The sequence below is a fragment of the Ipomoea nil genome, unplaced genomic scaffold (genome assembly GCF_001879475.1).
Source record: "Ipomoea nil cultivar Tokyo-kokei standard unplaced genomic scaffold, Asagao_1.1 scaffold0937, whole genome shotgun sequence".
Taxonomy (NCBI): domain Eukaryota; kingdom Viridiplantae; phylum Streptophyta; class Magnoliopsida; order Solanales; family Convolvulaceae; genus Ipomoea; species Ipomoea nil.
Window position 1 is genome coordinate 52501 of NW_017617365.1, and position 16527 is coordinate 69027.

The following is a 16527-nucleotide window of genomic DNA, read 5'->3' on the forward strand; positions in this document are numbered from 1 at the left end:
CTGACCAGGATTCCAAGCCTGGCGGGCAGTTTCCAACCTAGTAACTCGAGAATATCGACCTCGTTACTTCATATCGGATCGCAATGTCCGTTGCTTTCTCTTTTCTTCCGAAAGGACATAGTCCCAACGGGTCCTCCAAAACCACGATTTACTCACACTAGATACATATAGATATAGATCATGCAATTCAAATCATGCGATACTTTACTTATGCAACTTATGCACATATCTTCTCAACAAATTCTCAATACAACAAGATAATGACTCTCCATAATAAATATGAGTTTTTGGAAAATAATACTAAGGCTCACGTTGGCCACTTATGCACTTGCAAAACATGGTATGCTCTAAATATACACTTTACTGGACAATATGCTTCAAACTTCTTTTCACTGTGAAATCTCAACAACTAACTAAACATGCTTGCAAATCATAACTTAGCAAATCTTCTTTGACAAAACACTTAGCAAGTAATCAACATGCACTTGATTAAAATACTCAACTTATACTCATTTGATGCAGTTTAACAGTCAAGGTGGACATGCTCTGTACACTTCAACATTTAGAAACTTGGCAAGATTCTCAATAAGTAATAATAGACACTTTAGACATGCTTTTCTAGCAAAATTAACAAATAGAGTTCATGCTTCTCAATTTAAAAATCAAATAAAGTCATGCTCTTCAAAATACACTCTACACTCTAAGTCTGATACTTTTCATTTTCATTCACTGAAACATACTTCAAACAACTTCTGTAACAATTTTCCTTACAAAAACTAACACAAAAGCTCATTTCTTCTCCAAATTCGATGAAATCAAAGTCTAAACGTGCGTCATGACGACCCCGAGGTTCCGAGCCACAAGGGCCCGCGATTAACGGTCCGAAACGACACGTATCTGAGCCACAAGGGCCCGACCACTGCACAACTGAAGCTTGGCGGAGCACTCGGCGGGACTTGGCGTGTCCCGCCTCCTAGCTCCGCCTTTTCACGGCTCAGGGCAATGGCCCTCTCCAAGGGCCGTCCCCTGGAGCCGGCTGTTCACGGGGCTGACCAATGGCCCCCTCCTGGGGCCGTTGGTTAGGCCCGTGAACCACCTGGTGCACACTGCCTTGTGCACCAGATAACCTTCTTCAACCTGTAGAAAATAAATCAGACAATACAACACTTCTAAAACCTCAACAACATATCATAGGTCAACAATAGATCACTTAATAGCTCAAACATTTCAATAATCTAGCATTTCCACTCATTTCTACCACAAAATAGACTTCACAGAGTCTAGAAAATAGCTTTGGGAGTCCATGGGTTGTACCTTTGTAGACTTTTTCTCTTGAGCTGGGATTCCACCTTCTTCCCAAGCTAGCTACACCCTCCTTCACCTCCTAAACATCTCAAACAAACCACACAAAGCTTAAGACTAGAACCTCATGGAATGGATGCAAGCTAGAAGAAATGGAAGGCTAGGATTGAATGGAGAAGGATGGTGAAAACTTACTGTGTTTTCGTTCTTGTTTGCAGAGCTCTAAGATGGGAAGCCAAAAATGGAATCAGGCGAGGAAGAATGAGCTAACTATTCCTTTTATATGGGTTCAAAACCCTTGGATGATCCCTCATGATTGGTGGAGGGCAAAAAGGTAAAAGCTTAGCTAGAAAGTTGCATTAGACAAAGGTGTTGGTGGTTTGTGGTCCACCATGCTTCATGAACTAAGGGTTAGAATTGTTATTTAAAATATTTTGGGGTTGGAAAGGAATTTTCTCAAAAATGTTTTCTAAATAAACACTTAATTTAGACTTCTCAATTTTCTCCCAGTTTCACTCATAAAGGTTTCTCAGTTCAAAACTTTGTATGCGAAGTACCTGAAAATTTAGAATTTTTGTTTCAAATCATGTTCCGGTGTTGAATTTACTTAAAAGTGGCTTAAAATATTTTATTCTAACACCGATTTCCTTGCAAAAGTTTTTATGGAGTGAAAATTGGTTATTTTGGGATTTCTTAAAACCGAATTTATAAAATAAAATTTTGGGTTGTCACAACCGGGGAGACCTCTTTCTCATTATCCTTTGGCTTTGAAGCTCGGGCCCCTACCGAGGTAGCCATACCATCCCACCGAGCCTAAGAGTACGACCCCGACCTCACTGAGGACAACCACCGAACTGAGCTCCACCTCATTGATGAAAGAAGAGAAGCTACGACCATCCGCACCGAAAATTACCAACGCCAAGCCAAGGCTTACCATGAAAAGCGTGTCCGACCTCGTTACTTCCAGGTCGGCGACTACGTCCTGAGGAGGCACGAGGCAAGCCAGCCCCTAGAGGGGGCATGTCCGCCAAGAGATAGGAAGGCCCGTACATGGTCGCAATCGTGGTCTGCCCTGGCAGTTACAAGCTCAAGATACCAAAGGGCAAGGCGATAGATAGAGTGTGGAACTCTGAATCTTGTTTAGGATACAAAATCTTGTCTGAATATTACATTTTCCTTGTAATTATCCTACAAACGATTATCAATACAAAAGCTGTCTCCGCGACATACCTTTATCGTCTTTATTACCGCATTATCCTTGTCGTATTATTATCGGGTTTAGTAATTCGGGCTACCCTGGGTTAATTAAATCCATCATCTCTCGCTCTCGAGAGCATCTAATCTTTGCTACATAAGATGATAAGAAGCATAAAAGTCTTCAAATTCTAAATATCATCTTGTATCCTTGCAGAATTACCATTATATGATGGTTGTGATGTTGAGGTTATATTGTCTGATGTGTTAGCATTAATTGTACCATGAATGAAGCTAACATATGAGCCTAATCCATAAACTCGATCTTCTTTTCTTATCTTGCATGAATTTGTTTGTCTTTCTTAACTATTGAATGTTTGCCCATCATGTTTTTTGGTATGTGTATGCTTGAACAATGCAAAATACGATGGGCGATGACCTAATTGCTCTTCCTAAAAATTATATTTAACAAACAGAAATAAAACAAAAAAAAAATTATAATAATACTAATATCTCAAACATCAACTCAATAAGCACAATATAACATAATCACAATGTTTTTATCACGACCGCATCAATAAAAGTTTCTACCAACACAATAGTACATAATTATTATTTAAAACAAACAAAATTTAGAATAAAGTTCGATAGAGTTTCTTTATAAATAGAGCTATCTTTCTGCTTATATATAATACAAACATCAACTCAATAGACACAAAACAATAAAATCACAATGATTTTATCATTATAATCTCAATAAAAGTTTCTACCAACACAATATTGTTAAAAAAAATCTCAACTAATAAACATATATTGTTTTCAAGCACATAAAAATTTTAAGATCATAGATATCAATTAATATAAAATGGAAAACCAAAATCAATAAACTATATAGCATAGGTTAACATTAGTTAACCGCATATTGTACTGCAAAACAGAGTTAGTAGATTAAGAGATTTTGTCCAAGTAGTAGCACTGCTCAGTTTAATTGAGCACGATGATTACCTATGATAACAGTTGATCCTTCCACGTACCTTTGCCTGACCTCAGACAATCTCTGTCGTCTACACAATTACAACTATCACCTAGAAAATTCAACAACTCCTGAAAAGGGAATGAATCAAATATCAGGCATTTTACGGACACATTAGATATAATTTGGTATGTGAAATGAAAATTACTACATTTCATTAATTACTTCAAACAATTTGCTTCTATAACTACTATCAAGAACCTAAAAATTGGAAAAAAAAATAGATGGGATCAAATGGTGTCACGTCCTGTAGCAATCGCGATTCCAGAAACCACTGATGTTACGACTTACTACAGGTTGCGATGCCACAAAACCTCATCGCGATCGCTGCAGATCGCGACACATTGACGTGACTTGTTCAACGCACCATTGCGACCTATTTGAGTCTTGCTTACCTGTTCGACGCCGCTTCAACCACCAATAAAGCTAGGGTTGGGTTTGAATTTTGGTAAGTGTGAAATTAGAAATTTTTTATTAGGGATTTCAGAGAAGGGGGTAGAAAGTTAAGACAATACATAGAAATTTCATTATAGTGCAATATAGTGGGTTGCGGAATAAACAAAAATAAATATGTTTAAGATCATCTCCAAGGATTGTATCAAGACATAACCAATGAAATAACTAGGCACAAAGATAAAAGGGGCATTCACTAGAAGCTAAGCAATCATAGAAATATGAGCTGGATAAATATTAAAGACATTAAGATTACAAACGCATGGATTGAAATGAGAACACATTGATTTTATGCCAAACATAAAGATTAAGAGAAATAAAACTCAATCTCGGGCTCAAAGATATTCAACACCAATCTGGGTACTTACACGCCACTCTCTTGATCCAATGTTAGGCCAAATCAGAATATGAAGGTTGTCTTACATTTGTGACGCTACCAATCCCCCTCAATAGGCTCGAGCAATCTTGACCTTTAATATACCCTACTCTCGTAAGTGAACGTCGTGAGATGGGGTCTAGAGAGAAATTGGCGGTTGAGAGACGAGTCTTGGGTATACTAACCCGTGGAGTCCTTGCTTAAACGGTTGCCAAATCTCATACTAGAAATGTATTTACAATGTTGTGCACAAACTCATCAACGCAAGAGCACAAAGAGCATCTCACAAGAACAAGAACCATAGGTTGGGTTTTAAACACTCTTATGCTAGCATCGAATAGGCATAAAATTAACGTTAACCTCAATCTAATCTCAAAACAAAACTACCCACTGATCATATAAGTAAATAACAAAAGAATATCCAATATAACCATCACCAAACAATAAATAAATGATAAACAATGATATTAAACTCACAATAGTCTAAGGATTCACAATCCAAGATAATAAACACAAGAAATGTAGTAATTTAAGCTAGGATAACAATATCAAAGCTAGATAATGAAAATAACAAAGAGGAAATAAAAATAACCTAAATATATAGTTGCCTCTTACTATTCACGCCACTGCCTCCTCTCTCTTATAAATCTGGAAAAAGATTTACTTGTAGTGGAAGAATCAGGGTTTCAGCGCACTGGCCCCGCACGGGCGTGCCACTGCCCGTGCGGGTGCACTGGCAAGGCACGGGAACAGAGTGTCTGTGTGAGAGACGACTCCGGCGGGTGCTTATGCATTGGCGGTGCACGAGTGTGTAACCGCCTATGTGTGTGTTTGCCTCCACACGATGATCTTCAACTTTGCTCCTTTAGTGTGTTTACTTTCCAGACTGCTTCCATGTGATTATTTTGTTTATCCCTTTTCAATGCATTTTTGCCCCGTTTTGATCAACCGTACCATTGCTCCCTTTTGCCTTTTTCCTCTCTCAAAATTGCATTTGGGCGAAAGTGAGCATAAAACACATCTTTTAGCTCAGAAAACCAATGAAACACCTTGAAATGTGCACAAAAAGGGGTTAAGAATGGGGTAAAATAAGAGTCATCAACTCCGCACACTTAAACTGTTGCTTGTCCTTAAGCAACTTTGCTGAGGGCACAATCAAAAGAGACATCAAATGATCATTTAAGGATTTTACTAAAACAACTCTCTAGATAGGTAGGTGTTTAGACAAAGAATCTAAACAATTTTAAGATACCTTAAATATATCTGTAGGTTGAGTAATTATATAAAAAAATCTTTTTGGTTAAAAACTCAACGAAGAAGGCACCATTCTCAACAGGTAAAGCTCACACGCTTTGATTTTAGTAACATGGGTGTTAACCACACTAACCTAAACATGAGATCAAGGTCAAAAGGTCTTGAAAGAGTAAAGTATGAGAGAAATGGTCAACATGGGTTCCAAAAGCCTAGAAGACTCAAACATAGAACAAGAACTTTATCAACTATTCATTCCACAGTTCCAAGATCCTTATTTATGAAGCAATGAATGACATAAGCCTCTCTTATCACTTAATTGCAAGGCTTTTACTCTCTTGATTTTTGCAACTTCTAGAACGACGCCATAGAGAATCAAATTACCTGGCCCCATCAAAGATATAGTTTAATATTTTGAAGTAATCCGAAGCTCAACACTTCACCTTCGAGAGTTGAACTACCCCATCAAAGATAAATTTATCGATTTAGAAGTAATTCAACACTTTGCTCCTACGAAGTTCGTCTCACCCTCTCACAAATTCTAGAGCTTCACATTAGAGAATCTTCTTATATTTAAATATTAACACAATCTTTAATTATTATCTTTAGTATTAGAACTTTATGTATTTGAGTTAGTCTATGACTCCATATCCTAGTCTCCTTATGATTCTCCTTATATATATACATATGATCTGTACCTTTGTAATTACATTCATTCAATACAATTCTATCAGTTGTCATCTGGTATCAGGTAAACTAGAGTTTCTTTCCTATGACTGACGGATCTGTTAACTCCTTGGAACGGACCGTCTCGAATGTCGGTATCTCTTCGGTCACATCGACCGTGAATTCCTTGTCCACCACTCATCACTTTATTAGTATCACACTAACCTATAAGAACTTCCTGTTTTGGAGAGCTCAGGTTGTTCCTTTTCTTCATGGTCATGATTTGATGGGGTTCACTGATGGTACGAACCCGTATCCGCCGGCTTATCTCCCCACCATAGAAAGTGCGCTAGCGCAGCCAGATCCCGCTCATAGAGCTTGGGTTCGACAGGATCAGGCTCTCTTGTCCATGATCATGTCCTTGTTATCCGACGAGGTAATGCCGCTGGCCATCAGACACCACACCAGTGGGACTGTGTGGGAGGCGGTCGTCAATGCGATGGCTTCGTCGTCCAGGTCTCGGTCCTTGAATCTCCTAGGGCAGCTTCAGTTAGGGATGGCAATATGCCCCGTCCCCTTCCGGGGATCGGGGACATGGACGAGGACTTTTTTAAATTCCCCGCCAAGGACGGGGGCCGGGACGGGGATACCCCTCCCCGCCCTGCCCCGTCCTCGATAATTAATAAATAAATAAATATATATATATATATATATATATATATATATATATATATATATATATATATTATTAGGAATTAGGAATTATGAAGTATATTAGGAATTAGGAATTATATTATTATTACTAATATATAATACATTAAAACAGTAAGCAAATTAGCAAAAGCAAGTCTTCAACTCATCTTCGTCGCCCACATACGCACAGCAGGCAGCAAGCACTCCAGGCAGCCAGGTTTTGTCGGTCACTGCCGTAGTTGGTCGCAGGCAGGCAGCCAGCAGTCTTCGACTCATCGTCCGTACTTCGTCGCCAGTCAAAATCCGATGAAGCGTCCCAGTGGCAACAATCTTCGTCCATCACAGCCTTCACAGCCACATGTAAGTGTTTAACAGTTGAAGAATGACTAAATGAAGAGTATATATTGAATGATCATTATGATAGCCATTAATTAGATTGAATGATCAGTATGAGACACCTGAAGACTCTCCCATCGATTTAACTAATAAAAACAATGAAATTGAGGGAGAACCGAATGGTCCGAGTGAACCAAGTTTTGGTTCAAAAAGATTAAAATCTGTGGTATGGGAGCATTTTACCAAAAAGGTAGTTAACGGTGTGGATAAAGCAGAGTGCAATTATTGCAAAAAATTACTTGGGGGCCAAAGTAAAAATGGAACAAAGCATCTTCATGATCATCACAGATCTTGTAAGATGAAACCCATCCAAAACTTGAAACAACAAACGTTGTTACAACAACAGTGAAAGGCGGATGGAAAAATGGGTTTATCTACTTTCAAGTTTAATCCTGAGGTTACAAGGAGGGAGCTTGCTTGCATGATCATTATGCATGAATATCCTCTTGCAATTGTTGATCATGAAGGATTTAGGAGGTATACAGCTAGCCTTCAACCACTGTTCGACATTCCTTCTCGAAATACCGTTAAAGTCGACATTTTGAAGATTTATGAGATTGAAAAATTCAAGATTATAACACTTTCCAACACAAATACAAGTAGGATTGCCTTAACTACGGATATGTGGACATCTTCAAATCAAAAGAAAGGCTACATGGCAATCACGGCATATTTCATTGATAATGATTGGAAACTACTGAGTATGCTTATGAGGTATGTTTCTAGTTTTCTAATTTAATGTCTATAGTTATTTTCACTTTTTATTTATGATACTTTATTTGTTATTATTAGTTGTGTAATATTTTATTTCGTTTACATTTTTAGGTTTATTTATGTGCCTTGTTCACACACAGCTTTAGCTCTTTCTAAGGAATTGTTGAAATGTGTTTATGATTGGAATATTGAAAGGAAATTGTCTACATTGACGGTTGATAATTGTTCTACAAATGATGCACTTGTTAACATCCTTGTAACTAAGCTAGGTTCTTCACATCTTTTGTTACATGGGAGTTTATTTCACATGCGTTGCTGTGCTCATATTTTGAATGTAATTGTTCAAGATGGATTAAAAGTTATGGGTGACGGAATAGAAAGGGTGAGAGATAGTGTTGCTTATTGGTTGGCCACACCAAAAAGGAATGAAACTTTTAGGGAAAATGTGAGGCACTTGGGCATATATATAGTACTAAACAATTGGTGCTTGATTGTAAAACTCGATGGAATTCCACATATTTGATGCTTAGTGTTGCTTTAGAATACACGGATGTTTTTATGCGTTTGAAAGAACGAGATGTTCTCTTTACTTGTGCACCTTATGATGATGATTGGGAGTCTGCTAAGGAAATTTGTGAAAGGTTGATGTTGTTTTACAATGCATCAAATAAATTTTCAGGGGCAGAGTATCCAACTTCTAATATGTGTGAAATCAAGTTTGCTTTGCGTAGTTGGATTTAATGTCCTAATGAGATTATTGCAAATATGGGTAAAAGTATGTTGTTGAAATTTGATAAATATTGGGAGGTAGGTCATGGACTAATGGCTGTGGCTAATATTCTTGATCCGAGATATAAGTTGGATGTGATGGAGTTTTTTTTTCTATAAATTCTATGAAGACAGTGCTCAACAACAAATGGATAGGGTTATGAAATATTGTAAGGATTTGGTGAAAGAGTATCAAAAGGTTCCTCAAACTACCAATAATGTTCAATCTGATTTTGAAATCTCAATAGGGGGTCATTCTGAAGATGAGGTTTTTTTTTTTTTTTTTTTTTTTTTTTTTTTTTTTTTTTTTTTAATTCTGGATTTGATGCATATAAGGGTAGAGGTAATTCTGCAAGGGGTTTGAAATCAGAGTTGGACAAATATTTTGAAGAAGAAAATATGCCAAGAAATGATCCTACGTTTAATGTTTTAGTTTGGTGGCAAAGTGTTGGACTTCGTTACCCAACATTGCGAATGATTTTCAAGGGATATCTTAGGTGTACCCATTTCTACTGTGGCTTCAGAATCAGTTTTTAGCACTGGTGGTAGGGTTGTCACTCCTCATCGAAGTAGGCTTCACCCGAAGACGTTGGAGGGATTAATGTGTTCTCAAAGTTGGTTGTTGAAAGATGCCAAAGACCAAGGTAATCAAATTTTATTAAATGACATTTATATATTGTTTTATGATATTGTATATTACATATGTATTGTTTATTGTAGTGCCCACTTGGAAAGATGCATATGGTACTATTTACGATGATTGTGGGATTAGTCCAGAAGAACTTGAAGACATGGAGGTATATATATTAATTAAACTTTATAACTATTCATGTATTGTGAGAAATGTTTGAACAATTAATTAACTTATTTTGTGTTCTTTCAGATTGAAGAAGAAGATTGTGAAGAGTGAAAAATGAATAATCAAAGGCTTTTATTGTATTGCTATTGCATTTTTGTTGAATGTTAGTTCGTATAATATTAAAAATAGTTGAATGTTAATAGTTGAAAATTATAGCTTTTAAAATAAGACTATTATGACTTTGGATTTCAATTTTTTTCTATTTTATTTTTAAAAATTGTACTAATTTGAGACTTTGACTATAGGTTGACCGGGGATGGGTATTCCCCGTCCTCGCCAAATTCCCCTTGGGGACGGGGACTGTAACACCCCGTGTTACGGACCCTAAAACCAACTGATTAATTAATTAATTAATTAATTAATAACCCAGGAGAAAGAATAAATTATAATGGTTAATTAGGGAAAAAGACCACCATAGCCCATGGGCCCAATTATATAAAACCCAACCCCTAAACCCAATAGGAATAAACTCTAAATAAACCCTTGGATCTATAAATAGGGAACTTAGGGAGCACCTAAAGCCCCCCTCCCACACGCATAAACGCCCATCACCCCAGGAGAGCTCCAAGAATCCCCTTAGGAGAAATCAAGAAAGCAAGAAAGCTTAAAGAAAGATCCTTCATAGCCAAGGAATTAATTAAGGCTAAGAGGTAACCCATGTCTCAACAAAACCTATTTTCATAGCTATGTTTTCCCCTTAGGGTTTTCCCCCATATTGTTGTGAATGGGGAAATTATGATGATTATTATTGATGTTGATTTGATGATTCCATGGGGAATCTTGATAATCTTGATAATTGGGAGTTTCTTGATAATGATGATATTCTTGATGATTAAATTCGGGATCCTTGATGATTATGTGTTGTTCTTGATGATTATGATATTCTTGATGATTAATTGGCATCCTTGATGTTTGTGTGCTATTCTTACCGAATCTTGCAATTAGAAGATGAATCATATTCTTGTTGATATAAAAGCAATTAGAACCCTAGGTTGTATCGTATGATCTTATCCTTGGATTATCGGGTGGGGAAATCGCATGTTTGGGTGTTGATTATATTTAGAAAAGCATGATAGGTTATGTGTCGTTCGTTTCTCGTAATTGATCCGTTAATTGTCTACGTGTTGTCGTTAATTGCGTTGTAAAGTGTCTAAGCATGGCTTCGGGTTCCACAACGGTTCTCGGGGCGAAAAGTGATGAAAAGAGTCAGTGGGGGGTAGGTGGGGGTAGGGGACCTGCCACCTACCCGTGGCAACTCCGGGCAGTTCCAGCAGCGGGCAGCCGGCGGCGGGCAGCTGCCCGCCGGGCACCCGCTGCCCGGAACAGTGCTGGCCGGCGGGTGGACCCCCACCCACCGGCTACCCGCTGGAATTTTTCCCCCCCTCGGGACCCCGGCTTCCCCGTTTGATGTTTCCCCGATCCTCGTGGTGTCCCAACGGACCCCGTTTGTCGTGCCTATGTCTAGTTTGATGTTTCGGGTACCGTTCGTAGGTTTATGAGTCTATTATATTGCATGCTAGTTGAATTGGTATCCCGTTGACCTAGGTGGAAGGAGTATGAACCCCTTAGGACTATTCTTAGTAAGTGATGGATCACGCATAGGTTTTGTTATACGTTTTATCCCCCTTCCCAAGGTGTAATGTGGGTTGCATGTGCTTGCTATGTGTTATGTGTGCGTGTTACCCCAATTCGGTTGCGATCGGATTGGTTATCCTGAGCTGCGGTTCAGAAGCCGGCTATGGTCAGATGGGAATTCCTGGCTATAGTCGGGTTACGGTATCCTGGGCTGCGGTCCAGAAGCTGGTTGTAGTCAGATGGGAATTCCTGGCTGCAATCAGGTGACATCTTTCCTGAGCTGCGGTTCAGAGGCTGGCTGTAGTCAGATGGGAATTCCTGGCTACAGTCAGATAACACACTCTTGGGCTGCGGTCCACTGTTTGGTTGCGATCAAACACTATGATGAGCTGCGGTTCATCGGTCGGTTGCGATCGACCCCTCCGTGTTGCGATACGGGGCAGGGTGCTGCGGGGCCGTGTCAGAGCTATATGCGCTGACCCTCATGTATGGGCATGCGATTGGTCCTGTGGCGCCAACAAAGTGTGCTATGTGTTGTGATATGGATGAGCTGTGATTATGAGTGTCTTGGAGGAATGTGACTATGGGATTTATATTGGGGATTGTTCATGTTGGGTTATGATTATTGTTTATGCCTTGCCTTATCTGCCTTATCTATTGTGAACTGCATATGCTCGTTATAACTGTTGCTTGTGTCTGGCCTTACTTGTCGAGTCATTCCCGGTTTTAAAAGCTAGAGTTCGTAGGATATATCTTCATGCTCAAAATGGTTTTCGTATATCTATATATATCTCTATATGTATTGTATTTCAACGCGTTGGAGTGGGTTACCAGCATCTCTCGCTGAACAGATATATTTGGCTTTCAGGCACAGAGGATTAGAGCACTGGAGCGCGCTAGAACTGGAGCGTAGAAGTAGTATAGTTTCCCTTTTTGGCCTGCGTGCCATGTTATGCATTTATATTTCAGAGGATAGTAGTTAAGCAGCCTGTGCACCCGGGTTCTCTAGCCCAGGTGTGGCATAGCACCCCGTACACTTATGTTACGCTTTGGGATTTAATAAGATATTACCTTTATTATTAAGTTTTAAATGTCTTAAAAATCAGGGGTGTTACAGGGACGGGGAATTTTTTTAATTCCCCGCCGGGGACGGGGACGGGGATGGGGACGGGGTCGGGGTAGCGGGGACGGGGACGGGGAGTATACTCCCCGCCTCGCCCCGCCCCATTGCCATCCCTAGCTTCAGTCCCTTCAACAAGGAGACAGTTCGGTCGCAGGCTACATCGGCAAGGAACGGGTCTTGGTGGAAGACTGACCTCACTCTCGCCGGCCGATCGATTACCCTTGAAGAGCAGAACCTCTATGTTCTCAAGGGTTTACGACCAGAATTTCGCTCTTTAGCATCCTCCCTTAATGTAAGCGGACAACCGGTAACGACGCTCCAGGAGCTTGCTGACCTCCTTGGCGCGGAGGAGTTTCTCTCGGGTGGTGGTCTAGGCAATGGTTTGCCGGCTGCTTTTACGACACAACGAGGCGGACATCAACATGGTGGAGGCGGCCAATCGCGTGAAGGAGGCGGCCGCAACTCCGACCAGAACACTAGACAGTCTCGCGGCTGTGTCGGTGGCCAGAACCGTGGCGGCGGACGGCGTGGTGGCGGCAGGAATGGAAACTGGTAGCCTAAATGCCAACTGTGTGGGGTACTTGGTCATACTGCGGTTACGTGTCATCTTCGCTATACTAAAGATCCCCAAGATCATATAGTATATTAGGACTCTCCTTCGACACCACTCAGGGTGTCCATACTTGGTTTCCAGACACAAGTGCAGCCAATCATGCTACTCTAGATATAGCCGCCTTTTCCACCTCGGAGGAATACAATGGTAATGACACTCTGCATGTCAGTGATGGTACGGATTTATCTATTAGTCATGCTGGCCAAGCTTCCTTTAATACACCTTCTAGGTCGTTTCAATTGTCAATTTCATGTTCCTACATTGTCTACTTCTTTGTTGTATGTTCAAAAATTTGCTTAAGATAATAAAGTGTTTTATGAGTTTCACCCCTCTTTTTTGTTGTGAAGGATATCAATACCAATGAAATTCTTCTACGGGGCATTAGCTCGGGGGGGGGGGGGGGGGGGGGGGGGGGGGAGCTATACGGCCTTCCAGTAACAAGTTCGTCTTCTTCCGCGTTTCTTTCCGCTCGTGCCCCTGCTTGAAATTGGCATAGTCGCTTGGGTCATCAACATCAACGTGCCCTTAGTCGTGTTCTTCAGTTTTGTTCCATTAGTGGATCTAGTAGTTCTATTCGTTATGATTCTAGTTTGTGCAGTGCATGTCAATTAGGAAAATCTGCACGTTTTCCTTTGTCTCGTGTTGAGTCTTTTAGTTCGAATATTCTTGATTTAATATACACTGATATTTGGGGTCCAACTCCCTTGTTGTCTGTTGATGGGTATTGTTACTTTGTTATCTTTGTGGATGATCACTCTCGATTCACATGGTACTATCCTATGAAACTAAAATCTGACATCTATGCTATCCTTGATAAATTTCGTGTCCTGGTTGAATGGTCATTTAATCGCAAGATTAAGTCCATTCAATCTGATTTAACTGAGTACAAAAAATTACACTCTTCATTTGTTCAGCTAGCGATTAATCATAGACAATCTTGTGCCTACACTCATGAAAAGAATGCTCGTGTCGAAAGGAATATTGTTGAAACTAGCTTGACTCTCTTGCCTCATGACTCCGTTCCAAATAAATTCTGGGATTTTGCTTTTGAGACGACTGTTTATTTGATAAATAGAATGTCTTCGGTTGTGTTAAATAACTCCAGTCCCCACCTTATGCTACATAAATCCCTTCGTCTTATTCTTTTCTTCGTGTCTTTGGATGTCTATGTTATCCCCATTTAAGACCTTAGAATCGTCACAAAATGTCCTACAGGTCTTCTCCTTGTGTCTTCTTAGGCTATCCAGAGTCTTTCCGGGGTTATAGGTGCATAGACTTACAGACTAACAAGGTTTATGTGTATAGGCATGTTCGATTTAATGAAGGGATTTTTCCCTTCGCTACTAAAAATATTTTGCAGGAACCATCAGCTAAACAAAACCAACCGTGGGCTGAGTCAATCCTTCAGCCTCATCCCACGGCTCCTACTTCTATTCGGCCTAACCAGCCCGCGCCAGCTCAGCCAGTTCTGCCGAACTAGACCAGGACAACCAGCCCAAGACGCCCGCTTCATCAGCCACACCCGCTGCCTCAACAATTGCACCCGCGGCTCATCCTCGTGGTCGACCACGTGAGCGGTTTACTTGCTCCATGGTTCGTTCTCATACCATGGCCACACGGAGCCAGTCTCAGGCTCCCCCTACGGTTCAAACTACACAGGTTTGTCTTACTGAACCTACATGCTACACTCAAGCGGTTAAATATCTAGAATGGCGTAAGGCAATGGATCAAGAGTTCAATGCTCTTCCTCAGAATGAGACATGGTGCCTTGTTCCATCTAAATCAGACATGAACATTATTGGGTGTAAGTGGGTGTTTCTCACAAAAAGGAAGGCAGATAGTTCAATTGAAAGACACAAAGCAAGGTTAGAAGCTAAAGAGTTTAATCAAGTACCTGGACATGATTTCTTTGACACATTCAGCCCAGTGGTGAAACCTACTACTGTCAGGTTACTTCTCTCTTTAGCTATATCATCTGGATGGACTATTAGGCAGCTTGATGTTCACGATGCTTTTTTGAATGGACATTTATCTGAAACTGTTTGTATCAAGCATCCGCCTGGTTATATTGATATTTAGTTTCCTAATCATGTTTGTCTTCTGAAGCGTTCTTTATATGGGTTGAAACAAGCCTCTAGAACTTGGTTTAATCGTCTACATACGTTTATACTGTCAGTTGGTTTTAATGCTTCGAAAACAAATGTGTCTTTGTTCTATTATTCCAAAGATTCTGTTTTTGTGTATGTTTTGGTCTATGTTGATGACATACTTGTGATGGGGAGTAGTACGAATCTAGTCAACGAGCTATTGAATAAACTCTCTACTGAATTCAAGATTAGGGATCTTGGTGAACCTGGTTTCTTTCATGGAATTGAGATTGTTAAATGTGATAATGGAATCTTGCTTTCCCAGCAACGATACATGACAGACATTTTGAATCGTGTTGGTATGACAGATTGTAAACCTTTAGCCACTCCTATATCTGTTTTTGAAATCCACTTCTTTCAATGCAGTTTTATATGACGATGCTACACAATATAGGAGTCTAGCTGGAGCACTGCAGTATCTCACGATTACTCGTCCAGATCTGTCCTTTTCTACCAACCAACTCTGTCAACATATGCATGCTCCTATAGTCTCACATTGGGAACAATTGAAGCGTGTGCTAAGATGTTTGTGCTGAAGTAATTTGGATTCTATCTCTATTGCATGATATTGGCATGAATAGCATTTCTGTTCCCAAGCTGTGGTGTGATAATCTTAGTGCTACATACATGTGTGCAAATCCCATATTTCATGCAAGTACCAAATATGTGGAGATTGATTATCACTTCATCAGAGACAAAGTTGTCAATTGAGACATTCAAGTTCACTTTATCTTAACTAAAGATTAACTTGCTGATATATTTACAAAGGCTCTACCTGGTCTTAGGTTTTCTTTTCTTAGAGACAAGCTACAGGTCACGTCTATACCCTGTGCTTGAGGGTAGTATTAGGACTCTATGTATTTGAGTTAGTCTATGACTCCATATCCTAGTCTCCTTATGATTCCCTTATATATATACCTATGATCTGTACCTTTGTAATTACATTCATTCAATTTTTATCAGTTCTCATCTTTATGAGAGTGCACAATTCGGTGAAAATTTGTTAAACGATCGAACCGAAGAATTTCAGTTAAGAATTCTTTAATTATAACATTTCGGTTCGGTCAATGGGTTTAAGATTATTAAAAAATTTTGTTTTCAATAGATTCGTTATAAAGTATCGGTTAACCGAATTAATAGATCAGTTAAGTGAATTGTTAGTGTGTGTGTGTGTGTGTGTGTGTGTGTGTGTGTGTGTGTGTGTGTGTATATATATATATATATATATATATATATATATATATATATATATATATATATATATATATATATATATATATATATATATAACTTTCGCAATAAAAGAAACGAGTGTCGCAAGTTTTGTCGCCAACCTCAGGTCGTCAATTTTCTCTTTGCGCCTA

At 39.5% G+C, this 16527-nt stretch overlaps 1 long non-coding RNA gene across 1 annotated transcript; it reads left to right on the forward strand.

Moving 5' to 3' along the window:
- Positions 1-9334: 9334 nt before the first annotated feature.
- LOC109179625 lies at positions 9335-9765 on the forward strand. The gene is made up of 3 exons (XR_002053949.1): positions 9335-9490; positions 9567-9643; positions 9730-9765. It is a non-coding gene; the product is annotated as an uncharacterized LOC109179625 (long non-coding RNA).
- The last annotated feature ends 6762 nt before the right edge of the window (positions 9766-16527 follow it).